This window comes from Mytilus edulis, chromosome 8, assembly GCF_963676685.1.
Source record: "Mytilus edulis chromosome 8, xbMytEdul2.2, whole genome shotgun sequence".
In the NCBI taxonomy this organism is placed as follows: Eukaryota; Metazoa; Mollusca; class Bivalvia; order Mytilida; family Mytilidae; genus Mytilus; species Mytilus edulis.
The window spans coordinates 81,427,169-81,447,142 of NC_092351.1; the positions used below are offsets into that span (position 1 = coordinate 81,427,169).

The following is a 19,974-nucleotide window of genomic DNA, read 5'->3' on the forward strand; positions in this document are numbered from 1 at the left end:
TCATTATTTTGTAATTTGACAAGTTCATATAATTTGACCTCTCTTCATTTAATTTTTTTATCAGTGCTGACAGGCTTGTGTGCTATAACATAAGCAGAAAGTAAAGATAAGGTGTATGTTTTTGTTATAGGGATAGTTTTTTGAAGCTTGTATGACAACTTTTTATGCATTTTATGGTATAGTACATAAAGAAGACAAAAATTCTACAAAATAAACAGATTGTAGTAAAACTAACCATGATTCAAATAGCTATTACACAAAGGCACAAGAAAAACACAAATATATAATGAGTTTGTTAAGTAGACAAAAAAAATAATAATTTGAATAAAAAAAAAAAATAGTGAACAGGAAAAAAACACATCTTGCCGCAAACAGGGTATAGTTACTAGAAGTACTATAAAAATACAATAATGAAAAAACTACCATTGTAACTTATTATTTTCTATTACTTACATAAATAACAACAAGAATATAAGAATATTTTGATACTAAAAGGGGTTTGAAAGTACAGTATAGGTTGCACTTTGCAAATCACACGCTTTGTAAATCACGTGTGATTTGCAAGTCACGCCTCTTTTGGGGAGAAATTGAATGTGCATTAAATACTGCTACTGTTTACATAGTTGTTGCCATGGATGCAAAGTAATTCTTTTTTAAATAAGACTTGATTGGAGAATTAAATGGATATAAATAAAAATGTCTATTTATTTAACTTATTTTTCAGGAGGACTGGAAGACATTTGGGTGTTGAGTCAAATTTAATGGAAAAATTCAGTGCGAACCTGCAATGTTTATAAATGGAGGGCAGTAAAACTTAAAAAATATGCCGCACAGCTATATGTTTTTATTAGTGCAAAAAAAAGTAGTGCATGTCTCCTTTCCAGGGAAATATAACATTCTCCTCAAAACTTCCTGAATGAAGAGTGACTGCATATGCAATTTAGGCAGTTCCTATGGAAAACTGCATTGCTGGTTTTACACAAGTGCAACCTCTATATAAGGTAAATAATGGGAATTCACCCCTCAGCCTCCATGGGATCCCAATTTCGGACCCCTTTTGGGTTTTCATTTTACAGAAACAACATGGAATCATTTTGGAATGCATTGGCTTTAGCTTTGTCTAAGAAAAGTGAAAAAAATTATGGAAATTATGACTGAACAGTGTGGGTTGGAGCTTTGGAGCATGGGGTCTATGGGAAAAAAGTTATGAATTGGCCTGATGGCACTAGAACTCTTGAAAGAGCTCACAGATTATCTTATATGCTAGATAAAAGAATATTAAAAGAAAATCTTCCCCGTTTCTCTCCAAATGGTGATCTTTTAGATATTTCACACCTTTGCCATAACCCCAAATGTATTAAACCGGAGCACCTGATTTTAGAGTCGCACAGTATAAACATAGAGAGAATTTTCTGTAGACAGACAAAACAGTGTACAAATAATCATTTACCGTGTTGTCTTATCTGATGCAGGTAATTTATTTATTTTTAACATGTCTTGATCGGAGTTTTTTGGCAAACGAATACTCTTGAGGCTGTTTTGCGGCCAGCCGTTTTGTCGGTAAAAGTTTGTTTTTCTCATAGTCTTTTTCCTCTTGATACTCATCATAAATTTTATATAGTTCATGCTTTTTTGAGCATCTCTGATCTGTGTACTGCTTTGACTGCTTATATAATTTATGTTTTTCATTGTGTTGTTGAATATTTTTCAGACCTCGGGCAGCACGACTTCCTGGTTCGATGAGAACCCCAGCCGCTTTACAGAGTTTAACGATGGATTCTCCAGGGCCATTATTTACATTGTGTATAGCTGTATGTACCCTTCCTTTATAGTTTCTGGTAAATGTTACATTGCTAGGTACAGTTGCACGTATTGCACGGTTAGTTGCTTCAGCTTTTTGTGTGTTAGTGTTTTTGCATGTACGGTTTAGCATGGTAGGTCCAAGGCGATATTTTACGCATTCACGTAACAATGCTGCTGTGTTCTCTGATTTATTTAATTTAAAGGTATTTTTCAGATAAGCTGATTTTTCAGTCCATGTCTTCAAACTGTTCCTATTTGAACAAACAAGGGAATATTTTGTACACCCGTTATGATCACCCTGATAGCAAGAAACTATAGCATGACATACATATGATAGGTGAACTTTTACCCGTACAGAGTCCATATTGAATTTATCAAAGGCAGCATTGTACTCTGCCTGACAACGTGCCGCCATATCTAATGCAAACCTTTTTAGCATTTTATCTTTCTCTGAAACTAATCGTGCCGGCATTATTTCCTTCAGACCTGACATTTTTTTAATAAAATTTCTATGATTTGCAGACACATGTCTTGTATCTAGAAAATGAATTGGCTGAGTATTGGTTGTAACAGCTTTAAAAAGAGACTCTGCAGCTCTAAATGCACTGCTGTCAGGGTCAGTGGTAATTTCTTGAACTTCCAGACCATCATTTTTCAGGTCTAACAAGCAGTCTTTAGCCCATCGCTCCTCACTGCCTATGCTGTCATGCATTTCAATGTTTGCGGAACAGTGACCTTTGTGAGATTTAACTTTTGTTTTTGTTTTATGTTCACTCTTATTTGAGCAAAGCTTAGACACTTGTCTTGTGCTTACAATACTGTGCTTATAAGTATTATTTTCTAACATGTTATATGTACATTGGGTAGCTGGTTGAAATGGTGTTTTACCCATTCCGGAATAAATAGGGTTATTATACATTCCGTCGGCCTGAATGTTAATAATATAAGGATTATCACCTCTTAATATGTTTATTTCCTTAATTAATTTTCTTTTCTGAACCAAATCCTTTTGATTGTACTCTTCTATAATTTCAGAAACAACATTAGCACTGTGTTGCATACTTGAAGTGGAAGGAGCTGGTATATTAGAACCAAGAAATAATTTCTGTAGACCAGTTGTGCTGATAGCTATGTGATTAAGTGCGACTTGTATGGATAGATTAATAGCTGCTGTTCGACAACCACGTTTCTTAGCGATCACCTCATTGTAAAGGTTGAACATTTTTGAATGGTAAGAACACTCATTGCAGCTTGCCTTTTCCCTCCAGGCAGCCCCTCTTTGCTGCTCTGCACTTAAATCCCATGATATGAACCCTGTACACATAGGGGATATTTGTCTGTGTTCTATGAAAACCTCATTCCACATCTGTTCAAGTTCATTGATCCGAAGGAGTCGAAAACTATTTTTCTCTGATCTGAAGTTGAAAAATGTTGCCAAAATTGAAGTGAATTAGTTTTTTATTTGTTAAACTAAGTTTGGAAAATGTGAAAATAATTCTATTTTGAATTACCTCCCTTACAATAGTGTTTTCTTTAAATAAGCTTTTTGATCAAATGTACTCTCAAAAGTGCATATTTTTTTCTTTGCCTGTGTTTTTATATATATTATATATAAAAACCATGCACTATTTAGCTCTTGAAAATATATATAGGACTAGAAATTTTAAAATAAGTATAATCCTAGCTTGCATTTTCTTCAGATGTCACATTTAAAGAATTGGCATATAAGACACATGCCTTTTTCTTCATAGTTGTTTATAAATGGCTTTTTTAAGCAAGTTTAATTATTTTTGAAAGCTTAATAACAAAAAAGTATTCTTACCCTGTTTTTGTTTCATTTTCGGCACATTTTTCAACTTCTGTTTTTGTCGTAGGCTTCGGCCTTAGAAAGCGAGCTGACTTTGTAGAGGCAGGAATTAGTTGAACATTCTTTTTATGAACAGATTTAGTCACTAAGTCATACAAGTCTTTTGGTAGTCTCACAAATTTGCCTTTTTCAGCAGGTAAAGTCTTATTTCTGTATTTTTTCCCCTTATTATATGGCTTGTTTCCTTTCTGAAATGTGTATTTCCTTAGACGCCATGGGATTAGACCCATTGTTATTGTAAGAATTGTTTGAAATGCACTTTATTCCAGTATTTTAATATTTAAACATCAAATATAGGACCTTACAACTAAACAATCATGAATGACTAAGTTTTTTGTTTATATCTGATAGAACTGAAGGTGACCCCAGATGTAAGATTTTTTATATAAATCATATAAAAATCATCATGATGGCTAATCTCATTATTTTGTAATTTGACAAGTTCATATAATTTGACCTCTCTTCATTTAATTTTTTTATCAGTGCTGACAGGCTTGTGTGCTATAACATAAGCAGAAAGTAAAGATAAGGTGTATGTTTTTGTTATAGGGATAGTTTTTTGAAGCTTGTATGACAACTTTTTATGCATTTTATGGTATAGTACATAAAGAAGACAAAAATTCTACAAAATAAACAGATTGTAGTAAAACTAACCATGATTCAAATAGCTATTACACAAAGGCACAAGAAAAACACAAATATATAATGAGTTTGTTAAGTAGACAAAAAAAATAATAATTTGAATAAAAAAAAAAAATAGTGAACAGGAAAAAAACACATCTTGCCGCAAACAGGGTATAGTTACTAGAAGTACTATAAAAATACAATAATGAAAAAACTACCATTGTAACTTATTATTTTCTATTACTTACATAAATAACAACAAGAATATAAGAATATTTTGATACTAAAAGGGGTTTGAAAGTACAGTATAGGTTGCACTTTGCAAATCACACGCTTTGTAAATCACGTGTGATTTGCAAGTCACGCCTCTTTTGGGGAGAAATTGAATGTGCATTAAATACTGCTACTGTTTACATAGTTGTTGCCATGGATGCAAAGTAATTCTTTTTTAAATAAGACTTGATTGGAGAATTAAATGGATATAAATAAAAATGTCTATTTATTTAACTTATTTTTCAGGAGGACTGGAAGACATTTGGGTGTTGAGTCAAATTTAATGGAAAAATTCAGTGCGAACCTGCAATGTTTATAAATGGAGGGCAGTAAAACTTGAAAAATATGCCGCACAGCTATATGTTTTTATTAGTGCAAAAAAAAGTAGTGCATGTCTCCTTTCCAGGGAAATATAACATTCTCCTCAAAACTTCCTGAATGAAGAGTGACTGCATATGCAATTTAGGCAGTTCCTATGGAAAACTGCATTGCTGGTTTTACACAAGTGCAACCTCTATATAAGGTAAATAATGGGAATTCACCCCTCAGCCTCCATGGGATCCCAATTTCGGACCCCTTTTGGGTTTTCATTTTACAGAAACAACATGGAATCATTTTGGAATGCATTGGCTTTAGCTTTGTCTAAGAAAAGTGAAAAAAATTATGGAAATTATGACTGAACAGTGTGGGTTGGAGCTTTGGAGCATGGGGTCTATGGGGAAAAAGTTATGAATTGGCCTGATGGCACTAGAACTCTTGAAAGAGCTCACAGATTATCTTATATGCTAGATAAAAGAATATTAAAAGAAAATCTTCCCCGTTTCTCTCCAAATGGTGATCTTTTAGATATTTCACACCTTTGCCATAACCCCAAATGTATTAAACCAGAGCACCTGATTTTAGAGTCGCACAGTATAAACATAGAGAGAATTTTCTGTAGACAGACAAAACAGTGTACAAATAATCATTTACCGTGTTGTCTTATCTGATGCAGGTAATTTATTTATTTTTAACATGTCTTGATCGGAGTTTTTTGGCAAACGAATACTCTTGAGGCTGTTTTGCGGCCAGCCGTTTTGTCGGTAAAAGTTTGTTTTTCTCATAGTCTTTTTCCTCTTGATACTCATCATAAATTTTATATAGTTCATGCTTTTTTGAGCATCTCTGATCTGTGTACTGCTTTGACTGCTTATATAATTTATGTTTTTCATTGTGTTGTTGAATATTTTTCAGACCTCGGGCAGCACGACTTCCTGGTTCGATGAGAACCCCAGCCGCTTTACAGAGTTTAACGATGGATTCTCCAGGGCCATTATTTACATTGTGTATAGCTGTATGTACCCTTCCTTTATAGTTTCTGGTAAATGTTACATTGCTAGGTACAGTTGCACGTATTGCACGGTTAGTTGCTTCAGCTTTTTGTGTGTTAGTGTTTTTGCATGTACGGTTTAGCATGGTAGGTCCAAGGCGATATTTTACGCATTCACGTAACAATGCTGCTGTGTTCTCTGATTTATTTAATTTAAAGGTATTTTTCAGATAAGCTGATTTTTCAGTCCATGTCTTCAAACTGTTCCTATTTGAACAAACAAGGGAATATTTTGTACACCCGTTATGATCACCCTGATAGCAAGAAACTATAGCATGACATACATATGATAGGTGAACTTTTACCCGTACAGAGTCCATATTGAATTTATCAAAGGCAGCATTGTACTCTGCCTGACAACGTGCCGCCATATCTAATGCAAACCTTTTTAGCATTTTATCTTTCTCTGAAACTAATCGTGCCGGCATTATTTCCTTCAGACCTGAAAATTTTTTAATAAAATTTCTATGATTTGCGGACACATGTCTTGTATCTAGAAAATGAATTGGCTGAGTATTGGTTGTAACAGCTTTAAAAAGAGACTCTGCAGCTCTAAATGCACTGCTGTCAGGGTCAGTGGTAATTTCTTGAACTTCCAGACCATCATTTTTCAGGTCTAACAAGCAGTCTTTAGCCCATCGCTCCTCACTGCCTATGCTGTCATGCATTTCAATGTTTGCGGAACAGTGACCTTTGTGAGATTTAACTTTTGTTTTTGTTTTATGTTCACTCTTATTTGAGCAAAGCTTAGACACTTGTCTTGTGCTTACAATACTGTGCTTATAAGTATTATTTTCTAACATGTTATATGTACATTGGGTAGCTGGTTGAAATGGTGTTTTACCCATTCCGGAATAAATAGGGTTATTATACATTCCGTCGGCCTGAATGTTAATAATATTAGGATTATCACCTCTTAATATGTTTATTTCCTTAATTAATTTTCTTTTCTGAACCAAATCCTTTTGATTGTACTCTTCTATAATTTCAGAAACAACATTAGCACTGTGTTGCATACTTGAAGTGGAAGGAGCTGGTATATTAGAACCAAGAAATAATTTCTGTAGACCAGTTGTGCTGATAGCTATGTGATTAAGTGCGACTTGTATGGATAGATTAATAGCTGCTGTTCGACGACCACGTTTCTTAGCGATCACCTCATTGTAAAGGTTGAACATTTTTGAATGGTAAGAACACTCATTGCAGCTTGCCTTTTCCCTCCAGGCAGCCCCTCTTTGCTGCTCTGCACTTAAATCCCATGATATGAACCCTGTACACATAGGGGATATTTGTCTGTGTTCTATGAAAACCTCATTCCACATCTGTTCAAGTTCATTGATCCGAAGGAGTCGAAAACTATTTTTCTCTGACCTGAAGTTGAAAAATGTTGCCAAAATTGAAGTGAATTAGTTTTTTATTTGTTAAACTAAGTTTGGAAAATGTGAAAATAATTCTATTTTGAATTACCTCCCTTACAATAGTGTTTTCTTTAAATAAGCTTTTTGATCAAATGTACTCTCAAAAGTGCATATTTTTTTCTTTGCCTGTGTTTTTATATATATATATTATAAAAACCATGCACTATTTAGCTCTTGAAAATATATATAGGACTAGAAATTTTAAAATAAGTATAATCCTAGCTTGCATTTTCTTCAGATGTCACATTTAAAGAATTGGCATATAAGACACATGCCTTTTTCTTCATAGTTGTTTATAAATGGCTTTTTTAAGCAAGTTTAATTATTTTTGAAAGCTTAATAACAAAAAAAGTATTCTTACCCTGTTTTTGTTTCATTTTTGGCACATTTTTCAACTTCTGTTTTTGTCGTAGGCTTTGGCCTTAGAAAGCGAGCTGACTTTGTAGAGGCAGGAATTAGTTGAACATTCTTTTTATGAACAGATTTAGTCACTAAGTCATACAAGTCTTTTGGTAGTCTCACAAATTTGCCTTTTTCAGCAGGTAAAGTCTTATTTCTGTATTTTTTCCCCTTATTATATGGCATGTTTCCTTTCTGAAATGTGTATTTCCTTAGACGCCATGGGATTAGACCCATTGTTATTGTAAGAATTGTTTGAAATGCACTTTATTCCAGTATTTTAATATTTAAACATCAAATACAGGACCTTACAACTAAACAATCATGAATGACTAAGTTTTTTGTTTATATCTGATGGAACTGAAGGTGACCCCAGATGTAAGATTTTTTATATAAATCATATAAAAATCATCATGATGGCTAATCTCATTATTTTGTAATTTGACAAGTTCATATAATTTGACCTCTCTTCATTTTTTTTTTTTATCAGTGCTGACAGGCTTGTGTGCTATAACATAAACAGAAAGTAAAGATAAGGTGTATGTTTTTGTTATAGGGATAGTTTTTTGAAGCTTGTATGACAACTTTTTATGCATTTTATGGTATAGTACATAAAGAAGACAAAAATTCTACAAAATAAACAGATTGTAGTAAAACTAACCATGATTCAAATAGCTATTACACAAAGGCACAAGAAAAACACAAATATATAATGAGTTTATTAAGTAGATAAAAAAAATAATAATTTGAATAAAAAAAAAAAAATAGTGAACAGGAAAAAAACACATCTTGCCGCAAACAGGGTATAGTTACTAGAAGTACTATAAAAATACAATAATGAAAAAACTACCATTGTAACTTATTATTTTCTATTACTTACATAAATAACAACAAGAATATAAGAATATTTTGATACTAAAAGGGGTTTGAAAGTACAGTATAAGGTAAATAATGGGAATTCACCCCTCAGCCTCCATGGGATCCCAATGTCGGACCCCTTTTGGGTTTTCATTTTACAGAAACAACATGGAATCATTTTGGAATGCATTGGCTTTAGCTTTGTCTAAGAAAAGTGAAAAAAATTATGGAAATTATGACTGTACAGTGTGGGTTGGAGCTTTGGAGCATGGGGTTTATGGAAAAAAAGTTATGAATTGGCCTGATGGCACTAGAACTCTTGAAAGAGCTCACAGATTATCTTATATGCTAGATAAAAGAATATTAAAAGAAAATCTTCCCCGTTTCTCTCCAAACGGTGATCTTTTAGATATTTCACACCTTTGCCATAACCCCAAATGTATTAAATCGGAGCACCTGATTTTAGAGTCGCACAGTATAAACATAGAGAGAATTTTCTGTAGACGGACAAAACAGTGTACAAATAATCATTTACCGTGTTGTCTTATCTGATGCAGGTAATTTATTTATTTTTAACATGTCTTGATCGGAGTTTTTTGGCAAACGAATACTCTTGAGGCTGTTTTGCGGCCAGCCGTTTTGTCGGTAAAAGTTTGTTTTTCTCATAGTCTTTTTCCTCTTGATACTCATCATAAATTTTATATAGTTCATGCTTTTTTGAGCATCTCTGATCTGTGTACTGCTTTGACTGCTTATATAATTTATGTTTTTCATTGTGTTGTTGAATATTTTTCAGACCTCGGGCAGCACGACTTCCTGGTTCGATGGGAACCCCAGCCGCTTTACAGAGTTTAACGATGGATTCTCCAGGGCCATTATTTACATTGTGTATAGCTGTATGTACCCTTCCTTTATAGTTTCTGGTAAATGTTACATTGCTAGGTACAGTTGCACGTATTGCACGGTTAGTTGCTTCAGCTTTTTGTGTGTTAGTGTTTTTGCATGTACGGTTTAGCATGGTAGGTCCAAGGCGATATTTTACGCATTCACGTAACAATGCTGCTGTGTTCTCTGATTTATTTAATTTAAAGTTATTTTTCAGATAAGCTGATTTTTCAGTCCATGTCTTCAAACTGTTCCTATTTGAACAAACAAGGGAATATTTTGTACACCCGTTATGATCACCCTGATAGCAAGAAACTATAGCATGACATACATATGATAGGTGAACTTTTACCCGTACAGAGTCCATATTGAATTTATCAAAGGCAGCATTGTACTCTGCCTGACAACGTGCCGCCATATCTAATGCAAACCTTTTTAGCATTTTATCTTTCTCTGAAACTAATCGTGCCGGCATTATTTCCTTCAGACCTGAAAATTTTTTAATAAAATTTCTATGATTTGCGGACACATGTCTTGTATCTAGAAAATGAATTGGCTGAGTATTGGTTGTAACAGCTTTAAAAAGAGACTCTGCAGCTCTAAATGCACTGCTGTCAGGGTCAGTGGTAATTTCTTGAACTTCCAGACCATCATTTTTCAGGTCTAACAAGCAGTCTTTAGCCCATCGCTCCTCACTGCCTATGCTGTCATGCATTTCAATGTTTGCGGAACAGTGACCTTTGTGAGATTTAACTTTTGTTTTTGTTTTATGTTCACTCTTATTTGAGCAAAGCTTAGACACTTGTCTTGTGCTTACAATACTGTGCTTATAAGTATTATTTTCTAACATGTTATATGTACATTGGGTAGCTGGTTGAAATGGTGTTTTACCCATTCCGGAATAAATAGGGTTATTATACATTCCGTCGGCCTGAATGTTAATAATATTAGGATTATCACCTCTTAATATGTTTATTTCCTTAATTAATTTTCTTTTCTGAACCAAATCCTTTTGATTGTACTCTTCTATAATTTCAGAAACAACATTAGCACTGTGTTGCATACTTGAAGTGGAAGGAGCTGGTATATTAGAACCAAGAAATAATTTCTGTAGACCAGTTGTGCTGATAGCTATGTGATTAAGTGCGACTTGTATGGATAGATTAATAGCTGCTGTTCGACAACCACATTTCTTAGCGATCACCTCATTGTAAAGGTTTAACATTTTTGAATGGTAAGAACACTCATTGCAGCTTGCCTTTTCCCTCCAGGCAGCCCCTCTTTGCTGCTCTGCACTTAAATCCCATGATATGAACCCTGTACACATAGGGGATATTTGTCTGTGTTCTATGAAAACCTCATTCCACATCTGTTCAAGTTCATTGATCCGAAGGAGTCGAAAACTATTTTTCTCTGATCTGAAGTTGAAAAATGTTGCCAAAATTGAAGTGAATTAGTTTTTTATTTGTTAAACTAAGTTTGGAAAATGTGAAAATAATTCTATTTTGAATTACCTCCCTTACAATAGTGTTTTCTTTAAATAAGCTTTTTGATCAAATGTACTCTCAAAAGTGCATATTTTTTTCTTTGCCTGTGTTTTTATATATATTATATATAAAAACCATGCACTATTTAGCTCTTGAAAATATATATAGGACTAGAAATTTTAAAATAAGTATAATCCTAGCTTGCATTTTCTTCAGATGTCATGAAATGCACTTTATTCCAGTATTTTAATATCTAAACATCAAATATAGGACCTTACAACTAAACAATCATGAATGACTAAGTTTTTATGTTTATATCTGATGGAACTGAAGGTGACCCCAGATGTAAGATTTTATATAAATCATATAAAAATCATCATGATGGCTAATCTCATTATTTTGTAATTTGACAAGTTCATATAATTTGACCTCTCTTCATTTAATTTTTTTATCAGTGCTGACAGGCTTGTGTGCTATAACATAAACAGAAAGTAAAGATAAGGTGTATGTTTTTGTTATAGGGATAGTTTTTTGAAGCTTGTATGACAACTTTTTATGCATTTTATGGTATAGTACATAAAGAAGACAAAAATTCTACAAAATAAACAGATTGTAGTAAAACTAACCACGATTCAAATAGCTATTACACAAAGGCACAAGAAAAACACAAATATATAATGAGTTTATTAAGTAGACAAAAAAAATAATAATTTGAATAAAAAAAAAAAAAATAGTGTACAGGAAAAAAACACATCTTGCCGCAAACAGGGTATAGTTACTAGAAGTACTATAAATACAATAATGAAAAAACTACCATTGTAACTTATTATTTTCTATTACTTACATAAATAACAACAAGAATATAAGAATATTTTGATACTAAAAGGGGTTTGAAAGTACAGTATAGGTTGCACTTTGTAAATCACGTGTGATTTGCAAGTCACGCCTCTTTTGGGGAGAAATTGAATGTGCATTAAATACTGCTACTGTTTACATAGTTGTTGCCATGGATGAAAAGTAATTCTTTTTTAAATAAGACTTGATTGGAGAATTAAATGGATATAAAAAAAAATGTCTATTTATTTAACTTATTTTTCAGGAGGACTGGAAGACATTTGGGTGTTGAGTCAAATTTAATGGAAAAATTCAGTGCGAACCTGCAGTGTTTATAAATGGAGGGCAGTAAAACTTGAAAATATGCCGCACAGCTATATGTTTTTATTAGTGCAAAAACAGGTAGTGCATGTTTCCTTTCCAGGGAAATATAACATTCTCCTCAAAACTTCCTGAATGAAGAGTGACTGCATATGCAATTTAGGCAGTTCCTATGGAAAACTGCATTGCTGGTTTTACACAAGTGCAACCTAAAGAAATGTATCCGGTTGAAATTACTTTAAATAAAGATAATACTAACAACGACCACTGCCTTTTCCTTTATTTTGAAATCATTAACGGAAAGCTAAATACAAAAAAAATATGATAAAAGAGATGATTTTTTATTTCCAATCGCTAATTATCCATTTTTAGATGGTGATGTCCCTTGTCACCATCTTATGGTGTTTATATATCTCAACTTGTACGATTCGCTAGTGTATGTAACAACGTTTCAGTTTTTGGCGAGAGAAATTTATTTATTACTGAAATATTATTAAACCAGGGTTTTAGATATCACAAACCAGTCAAAACATTTACTAAATTTTATCAACGGTACAAGGACATCATTATTAAATATAACTCAACATTCAGACATCTTATACGTTCAGGTATTTCACATCCAATCTTTTATGGTAATATTCTTTACAAAGCACAAAAATGTCAGTTTTCCCCTCAAAAGCTAACAAAACCTTTAAACAAACTTATCAAGAAGGGATATAGTTACGATAATGTTGTCAGGTTATTGAAGATTGCATATTTTGGCTTTAATATTGATTCACTTATTGGGTCTTTGCATCGGAATTACAAATATTTATTCTAAAACCAGTTGTTTGCATGACATGTGTTATGTTCTTCTCATATATTTCATGATGCTGTAATACTAAATTCTCTAACAGGAGGGATTTTTTTTACTGATATTCATATGATGAAGACATAATCTCTAAATCAGTTTAATTGAGGTCGGGAGCTGGCATGTCAATAACTGCTAGTAGTCTATTGTTATGTATCATGTTTATGTATTAACGTTTTATTGTCATTTTGTTTATTGTCTTTTGTTACGTCTTCTGACATCGGACTCGAACTTCTTTTGAACTAAATTTTACTGTAAGTATTGTTATGCGTTTACTTTTCTACATGCATTAGAGGAATAGGGGGAGGGTTGAGATCTCAAAAAATATGTTTAACCCCGCCGCATTTTTGCGCCTGTCCTAAGCCAGGAGCATCTGGCCTTTGTTAGTTTGTAGGATTTTAAATTTAAGCTTCTTGTGTAAAATTCAGAGTTTAGAATGACGTCAATTATCACTGAACTAGTATAAACATTTGTTTAGGGCCAGCTGGAGGACGCCTCCGGTTGCATGAGTTTCTCGCTGCATTGAAGACCTATTGGTGATCTTCAGCTTTTGTCTGTTCTATGGTCGAGTTGTTGTCTTTTTGACAAATTCCCCTATTGAAATATACATCATTCATAGTCATGCATTTAACATTGCAGTGTCATCTGTAACAGTGAAGTGGCCGTTAAAACTCTTCAGCTAGAATTCGTTTGTTTTTGCATCCCTTGCAATAGCAAGCAGACAATGAGGCGGGTTTTAATGATAAATCTCTGCAGCAATTGCTTGAGGCTAAACAAATATAGAACATGTGGACTGGTACAGATCTTGGATAGTTTTGGATATTGTTCGATTTGCTTCCAGTTTTCGAGGAGCAGGTGTGATAACTTATCAAGTCAGCGCCATCATCGGGACCTTTTTGTCTTTGTATTGTACACGTTCATCTCGGCTGAAGTTGTCCGCACGAGAGAAACCGTTATCAATAACATTGAGAACGGAAATGGGGAATGTTCAAAGAGACAACAACCCGACCAATGAAAAAAAAACCAAGCTGATGGCCATCATAGTGTCTTCAAATTAAGCAGCGAGAAAATCCAACATCCGGACTCGAGCTTCATCTGGCTTCTAAACATAAATGAACGTAAACTAAACTCCGTAATATATAGATGAACTTGAATTAGAAATCATTGCTTGAAGGCTAACAAAGAATAGAGGCTCCTGAATTGGGAAAGGCGCAACAAGGTTATGTCTTTTTTTTCTAATTTCTTGTAGACGCCTTTTTGTAGCATCATTGGTGGTGCAAATCCGTTTTATTTTAAAAATAAATTGAAAGCCTAGTCCGATAGATACATGTAAGATTCCGCTTACGATATAATTATAAATATATTGATACGAAGTAAAAAGATGTCACACGTACAATATCAAGAAATACATAACTTGCATAATCAATTATATTAACAAAATATGTTGCATAATTAGCTTTCATATTTGAATCTATAAAAGTAATATATTAATATCATACTGAAATAATATACTAATAAAGAAATGAAATTCCATAGTTTCTGTTAACCATACTCTACATGTATCTCAAACGAAACATATTTATATTTATGATAAGAAATCATAGTGAAATTATGTGAAAGAAATGTCCAGAAAATTTTATTGTATTAAATGGAAGGAACACAGCTTGAGATGTACATGTATGTGGTCTGTACCATCTATAAACTTAGCCAATACCTTCATCATGAATTCGTTCGCTTAAACACACTTACCTACTTTGAAGATTGAATATTTATCGTATGTTAAAGCTATACCAAACCAATTACAAACACGTTTTTCAAGATCTCAATATTAACAAATTTGAGTGTAAAACACCAGATTCTTTATTCACAAATAATTCAACTGGCCTCGTTCCTAATATTGACCTAAATATTTATCAAAGGTACCAGGATTATAATTTAGTACGCCAGACGCGCGTTTCGTCTACATAAGACTCATCAGTGACGCTCATATCAAAATATTTATAAAGCCAAACAAGTACAAAGTTGAAGAGCATTGAAAATCCAAAATTCCCCAAAGTTGTGCCAAATACAGCTAAGGTAATATATGCCTGGGATCAGAAAATCCTTAGTATTTCGAAATATTCAAAGTTTTGTAAACGAGAATTTTATAAAAATGACCACAATATTGATATTCATGTCAACACCGAAGTGTTGACTACTCGGCTGGTGATACCCTCGGGGACGAAACGTCCACCAGCAGTGGTATCGAACCAGTGGTGTAAATAGTTATCAAAGGTACCAGGATTATAATTTAGTACGCCAGACGCGCGTTTCGTCTACATAAGACTCATCAGTGACGCTCATATCAAAATATTTTTAAAGCCAAACAAGTACAAAGTTGAAGAGCATTGAAAATCCAAAATTCCCAAAAGTTGTGCCAAATACAGCTAAGGTAATCTATTCCTGGGATCAGAAAATCATTATTATTTTGAAAAATTCAAAGTTTTGTAAACAGGAAATTTATAAAATTGACCACAATATTGATATTCATGTCAACACCGAAGTGTTGACTACTGGGCTGGTGATACCCTCGGGGATGAAACGTCCACCAGCAGTGGCATCGGCCCAGTGGTGTAAGTAGTTATCAAAGGTACCAGGATTATAATTTAGTACGCTAAACATTGTCAATAAAACTTCTCGGCGAAATGTGTTATATGAAGGCCGAAATTCATCAATTTGAAACACCTAAAATAGTATTATAATAAGGATAATGTCATGCTATTAGCTAAAAGAAAAATAAAGGTGACACATGCTCAGAATAATTTAAATCTGTGAGGTCGTTGGTGTAAATCAGAATTTAATCTATCTATAAATACACATCCTAGCCGATCTTTAATTATACCGCATAGTCAGTAATCAAAAGCTCCGGAATGACAATGTGAAAACAATTCAAACGAGAAAACTAACGGCCTAATTTATGTACAAAAAATGAACGAAATACAAATATGTCACACATAACCAAACGACAACCACTTGCAGGCTCCTGACTAGGGACAGGCACGTACATATGTAATGTGGTGGGGTTGAATATGTATGCGGGATTCGTTTGTTCTTTATTGATATATAGTTCAGCTGGCCATGTCATTAATTTTGACCTAAATTTTGTCAATAAAACTTCTCGTTGAAATATGTTATATGAGGGCCGAATTCCATCAATTTGAAACACAACAAATACGAATAGAATAGAATAAGTTCACGATAATGCCTTGCAATCAGTTAAAGGAAAAGTAAACGTTGACATTCTGTCAGAATATTCTAAATCTTTGAGGTCATTTGTGTAAATCAGAACGTTATCAATCTATAACAAATACACATCCTCGCCGATTTTGAAATACATCAAATGTGGCTACGGTGATGACTGCTAAATCAAAAATACTATTCCTTATTCTGGAACGTTACTTTAAGCTTTGTAAATAAGTGACATATAAAAAGCAGATAATGTAATATGCCATATACATGTATATATACGTCTATAAACCAGAAAATTGAAGATGTACTGTAACGTATTGAAAATAAGGAAAAAATATTATAATAATATATATATGCATATTATTTATATTTTCAGTGTTTTTTGAAAAATACATGTGAAATTTTGCTGATGAAATCATAATTTATATATTGATGACGAAATAAGAAAGATGTTACAAAAACAACATCAAGAAATTCATAATTTGCATAATCAATTATATTAACAAAGAAAAACAGTGCTGTATAATATTAGCTAATATCATCAAAGTACCTTAGTTTGCCCTTATTTGTTGCATTTATAGGGCTGTGCGGCATATTTTCAACGTTTATATGCCCTGAACTTTTCAGAGTTTAAACTTACACTAATTTTTTTAACCTCGAATGAAGGGATACCACAGATTTCAATGTAAAAAATATGCACATGTATATTTACTGGTAACATTCCCAAATTATGTCTCTATGAGATTGAACACAGAGAGCATAACTTGGAACCAGTATGTAAACAAAATTAATTTTCTATGAATATTCTAAATCTCCCCAAAAGAAGCGTGGTTTGAGAAAAAACAGCTGTATTTACAAAGTGAAACCTGTATTTGAATCTATCAAAGTATTATATCAATATCCTGCTAATACAAAAATGAAATTCCACAGTTTCTGTAACCCATTCTATACATACTCTATATATACAGCAAACGAAACATATTTATATTAATGATAAGATATATTGAAATTATGTTATTGAAATGTCCCATCAATGCCAGAATAAGTTATTGCATTAAACATGAATGGAAAACAGCCTGGGAAGTCTATGTCTTCCAATTTGATTTTTTTATTTTCTGATTCTGAAAAAGACGAATGTCAGGCAAACTTGATGATTGCTTTGTCAAGTATAGTATTCCTTTTCCTGATGTAGGTAATCAAAACTTTGCAAATAAATGGCATAGTATATGCAGATTATTTAATATGCCTTATACATGAAAAATGTTGTGTATGCTGCAATTAGATCCCTCTACAACGATTTTTTTAGATGCACACGTATACGTTTTGAGGTTTTTATCCAACGCAATCATAGGTTTGAACGTTGTTTTCATTTTAAGTTGTATTATATATATGAATAATTCGTAAACTTGCGCAAAGTTAAACACAAATACAATTAAGATTTGTAAATATGGATACCTTATATTCTGAATTACTAAATTCTATTTCACAAAATTTACCATAGCGTGAAATATTTTCTCTGTTTCACCTTTGAAAGGTATAAAAATGTTGATGTCGTTAACGTCTATTGTTGTGGACTTTGAAGGCCCATTTAAATTGTGATATACATGTAGTTTAATAACATTTTACTTTTTTAATGGAGAAAATATAAATTGTACTTTTTACATTTTTTTTTAATCCTTATAATATATTTTATTCGTCTCAATATCAACCCAACAATAGTAGATCTGCAAATTTGCGGAAAAGATTTATTGTTCTTCTCTGGCCTTGACTTGAACTCACGCCACTGAGATATCATGGCACCGAATCGCCCTTCTCTATGCACAACGCGCTAAACCACTCGACTATCTAAGCTTTATACAATTAATAAAGCTCTCATCATTTTTTGTCTAGCGTGTTAGCAAAGAAAATGATATATTAAGCATGAAGATGGAATTCATACACATCAGCCGAACTATCAATCGCTAAGGATCTTACAAATTGATATAGACAATTACAATCAAAACCAAGGAGTAAACAAAGACTCACAAAAAACCAAAGGACATTTTCATCAACAGTTATAAATAAGAAATAAGAAACAACACGAACTGCACTAAAATCCGGGAGTAAAATCAGGTGCTCCAGAAGGGTAAGCATTTCCTGCACCGTATACGACACTCGTCGTGTTATTTCTTTGTTCAGTATTGATGGAAGTTTATTATGACTGAAGAAGGATATCCAATATGATTTTTGACACACTTTTGTCATCATGACCAATCAGCTCATGATGGATGCAGTTACATAAATAATTATATTATGAGGACGTCTGAACCAGTGACTACTCTACGACAGATTTTAGACATCAGATCACCAGTGGTGGTAATACAAGGCTGAATACACATTCTATATATACATCATTGTCGTAATACCAAACCAGATGTACCGGATCGTCTAGAATAGACGATACTACGCAGATAAGGACAATTAATATAATAATAACTAATAAAATATATAAATTCATATTATCTATATTTCTAGTGTATTTTGAAAGTTACATGTAAAATTCCACTGATTCGATCATATTTAACATATTGATGACTAAGAAAGAAAGATGTTACTCGTACATCATCAAGAAATTCATAACTTGAAAAATCAATTATATTAACAATGGAAAACAAGGACTGTCACTTTTCATTTTTGCATAATTAGCTAGCAAAGTATCTTTAATTTGCTATTATAACTGAATATGATATCAGAGTACCTTATCAATACGATAATAACATAACATACAAATAAATAAATGAAAACTATACTCTACACATGTATCAGATATTTTTTTAGAAATGGTTAAATGTATTAAACAAATGATTACAACTTTTGTCAACCAACTGTCATATCAATGATGGAGTACGTTATTCTGTTTCACTGTTTTTCTCATATTAATAGTTTAATCACTATATTTGATTGGTTGAGACTATTCAAAATATCATCTAACACACATTTCCCTCTGAGCATTGTATCCCCTTTTGACATGTCGGGACTACACCATGCGACGTTTCGCTCGGTTTTTGACACACTTTTGTCATAATGGCCAATCAGTTCATGATGGATGCAGTTACATAAATAATTATATTATGAGGACGTCTGAACCAGTGACTACTCTACGACAGATTTTAGACATCAGATCACCAGTGATGGTAATACAAGGCTGAATACACATGCTATATATACATCATTGTCGTAATACCAAACCAGATGTACCGGATCGTCTAGAATAGACGATACTACGCAGATAAGGACAATTAATATAATAATAACTAATAAAATATATAAATTCATATTATCTATATTTCTAATGTACTTTGAAAGTTACATGTAAAATTCCACTGATTCGATCATATTTAACATATTGGTGACTAAGTAAGAAAGATGTTACTCGTACATCATCAAGAAATTCATAACTTGAAAAACAATTATATTAACAATGGAAAACAAGGACTGTCACTATTCATTTTTGCATAATTAGCTAGCAAAGTATCTTTAATTTGCTATTATAACTGAATATGATATCAGAGTACCTTATCAATACGATAATAACATAACATACAAATAAATAAATGAAAACCATACTCTACACATGTATCAGATATTTTTTTAGAAATGGTTAAATGTATTAAACAAATGATTACAACTTTTGTGAACCAACTGTCATATCAATGATGGAGTACGTTATTCTGTTTCACTGTTTTTCTCATATTTATAGTTTAATCACTATATTTGAT

General features: G+C 32.7%; 2 long non-coding RNA genes across 2 annotated transcripts; both read left to right on the forward strand.

Moving 5' to 3' along the window:
- The first annotated feature begins 1,486 nt into the window (after window positions 1-1,486).
- LOC139486387 (uncharacterized) lies at window positions 1,487-5,112 on the forward strand. Its single transcript, XR_011655573.1, has 3 exons — window positions 1,487-1,811; window positions 2,839-3,034; window positions 4,814-5,112. It is a non-coding gene; the product is annotated as an uncharacterized lncRNA (long non-coding RNA).
- A 687-nt stretch (window positions 5,113-5,799) lies between these two features.
- Window positions 5,800-10,730, forward strand: LOC139486388 (uncharacterized). The gene is made up of 4 exons (XR_011655574.1): window positions 5,800-5,900; window positions 6,928-7,123; window positions 9,408-9,507; window positions 10,535-10,730. It is a non-coding gene; the product is annotated as an uncharacterized lncRNA (long non-coding RNA).
- Window positions 10,731-19,974: the final 9,244 nt, after the last annotated feature.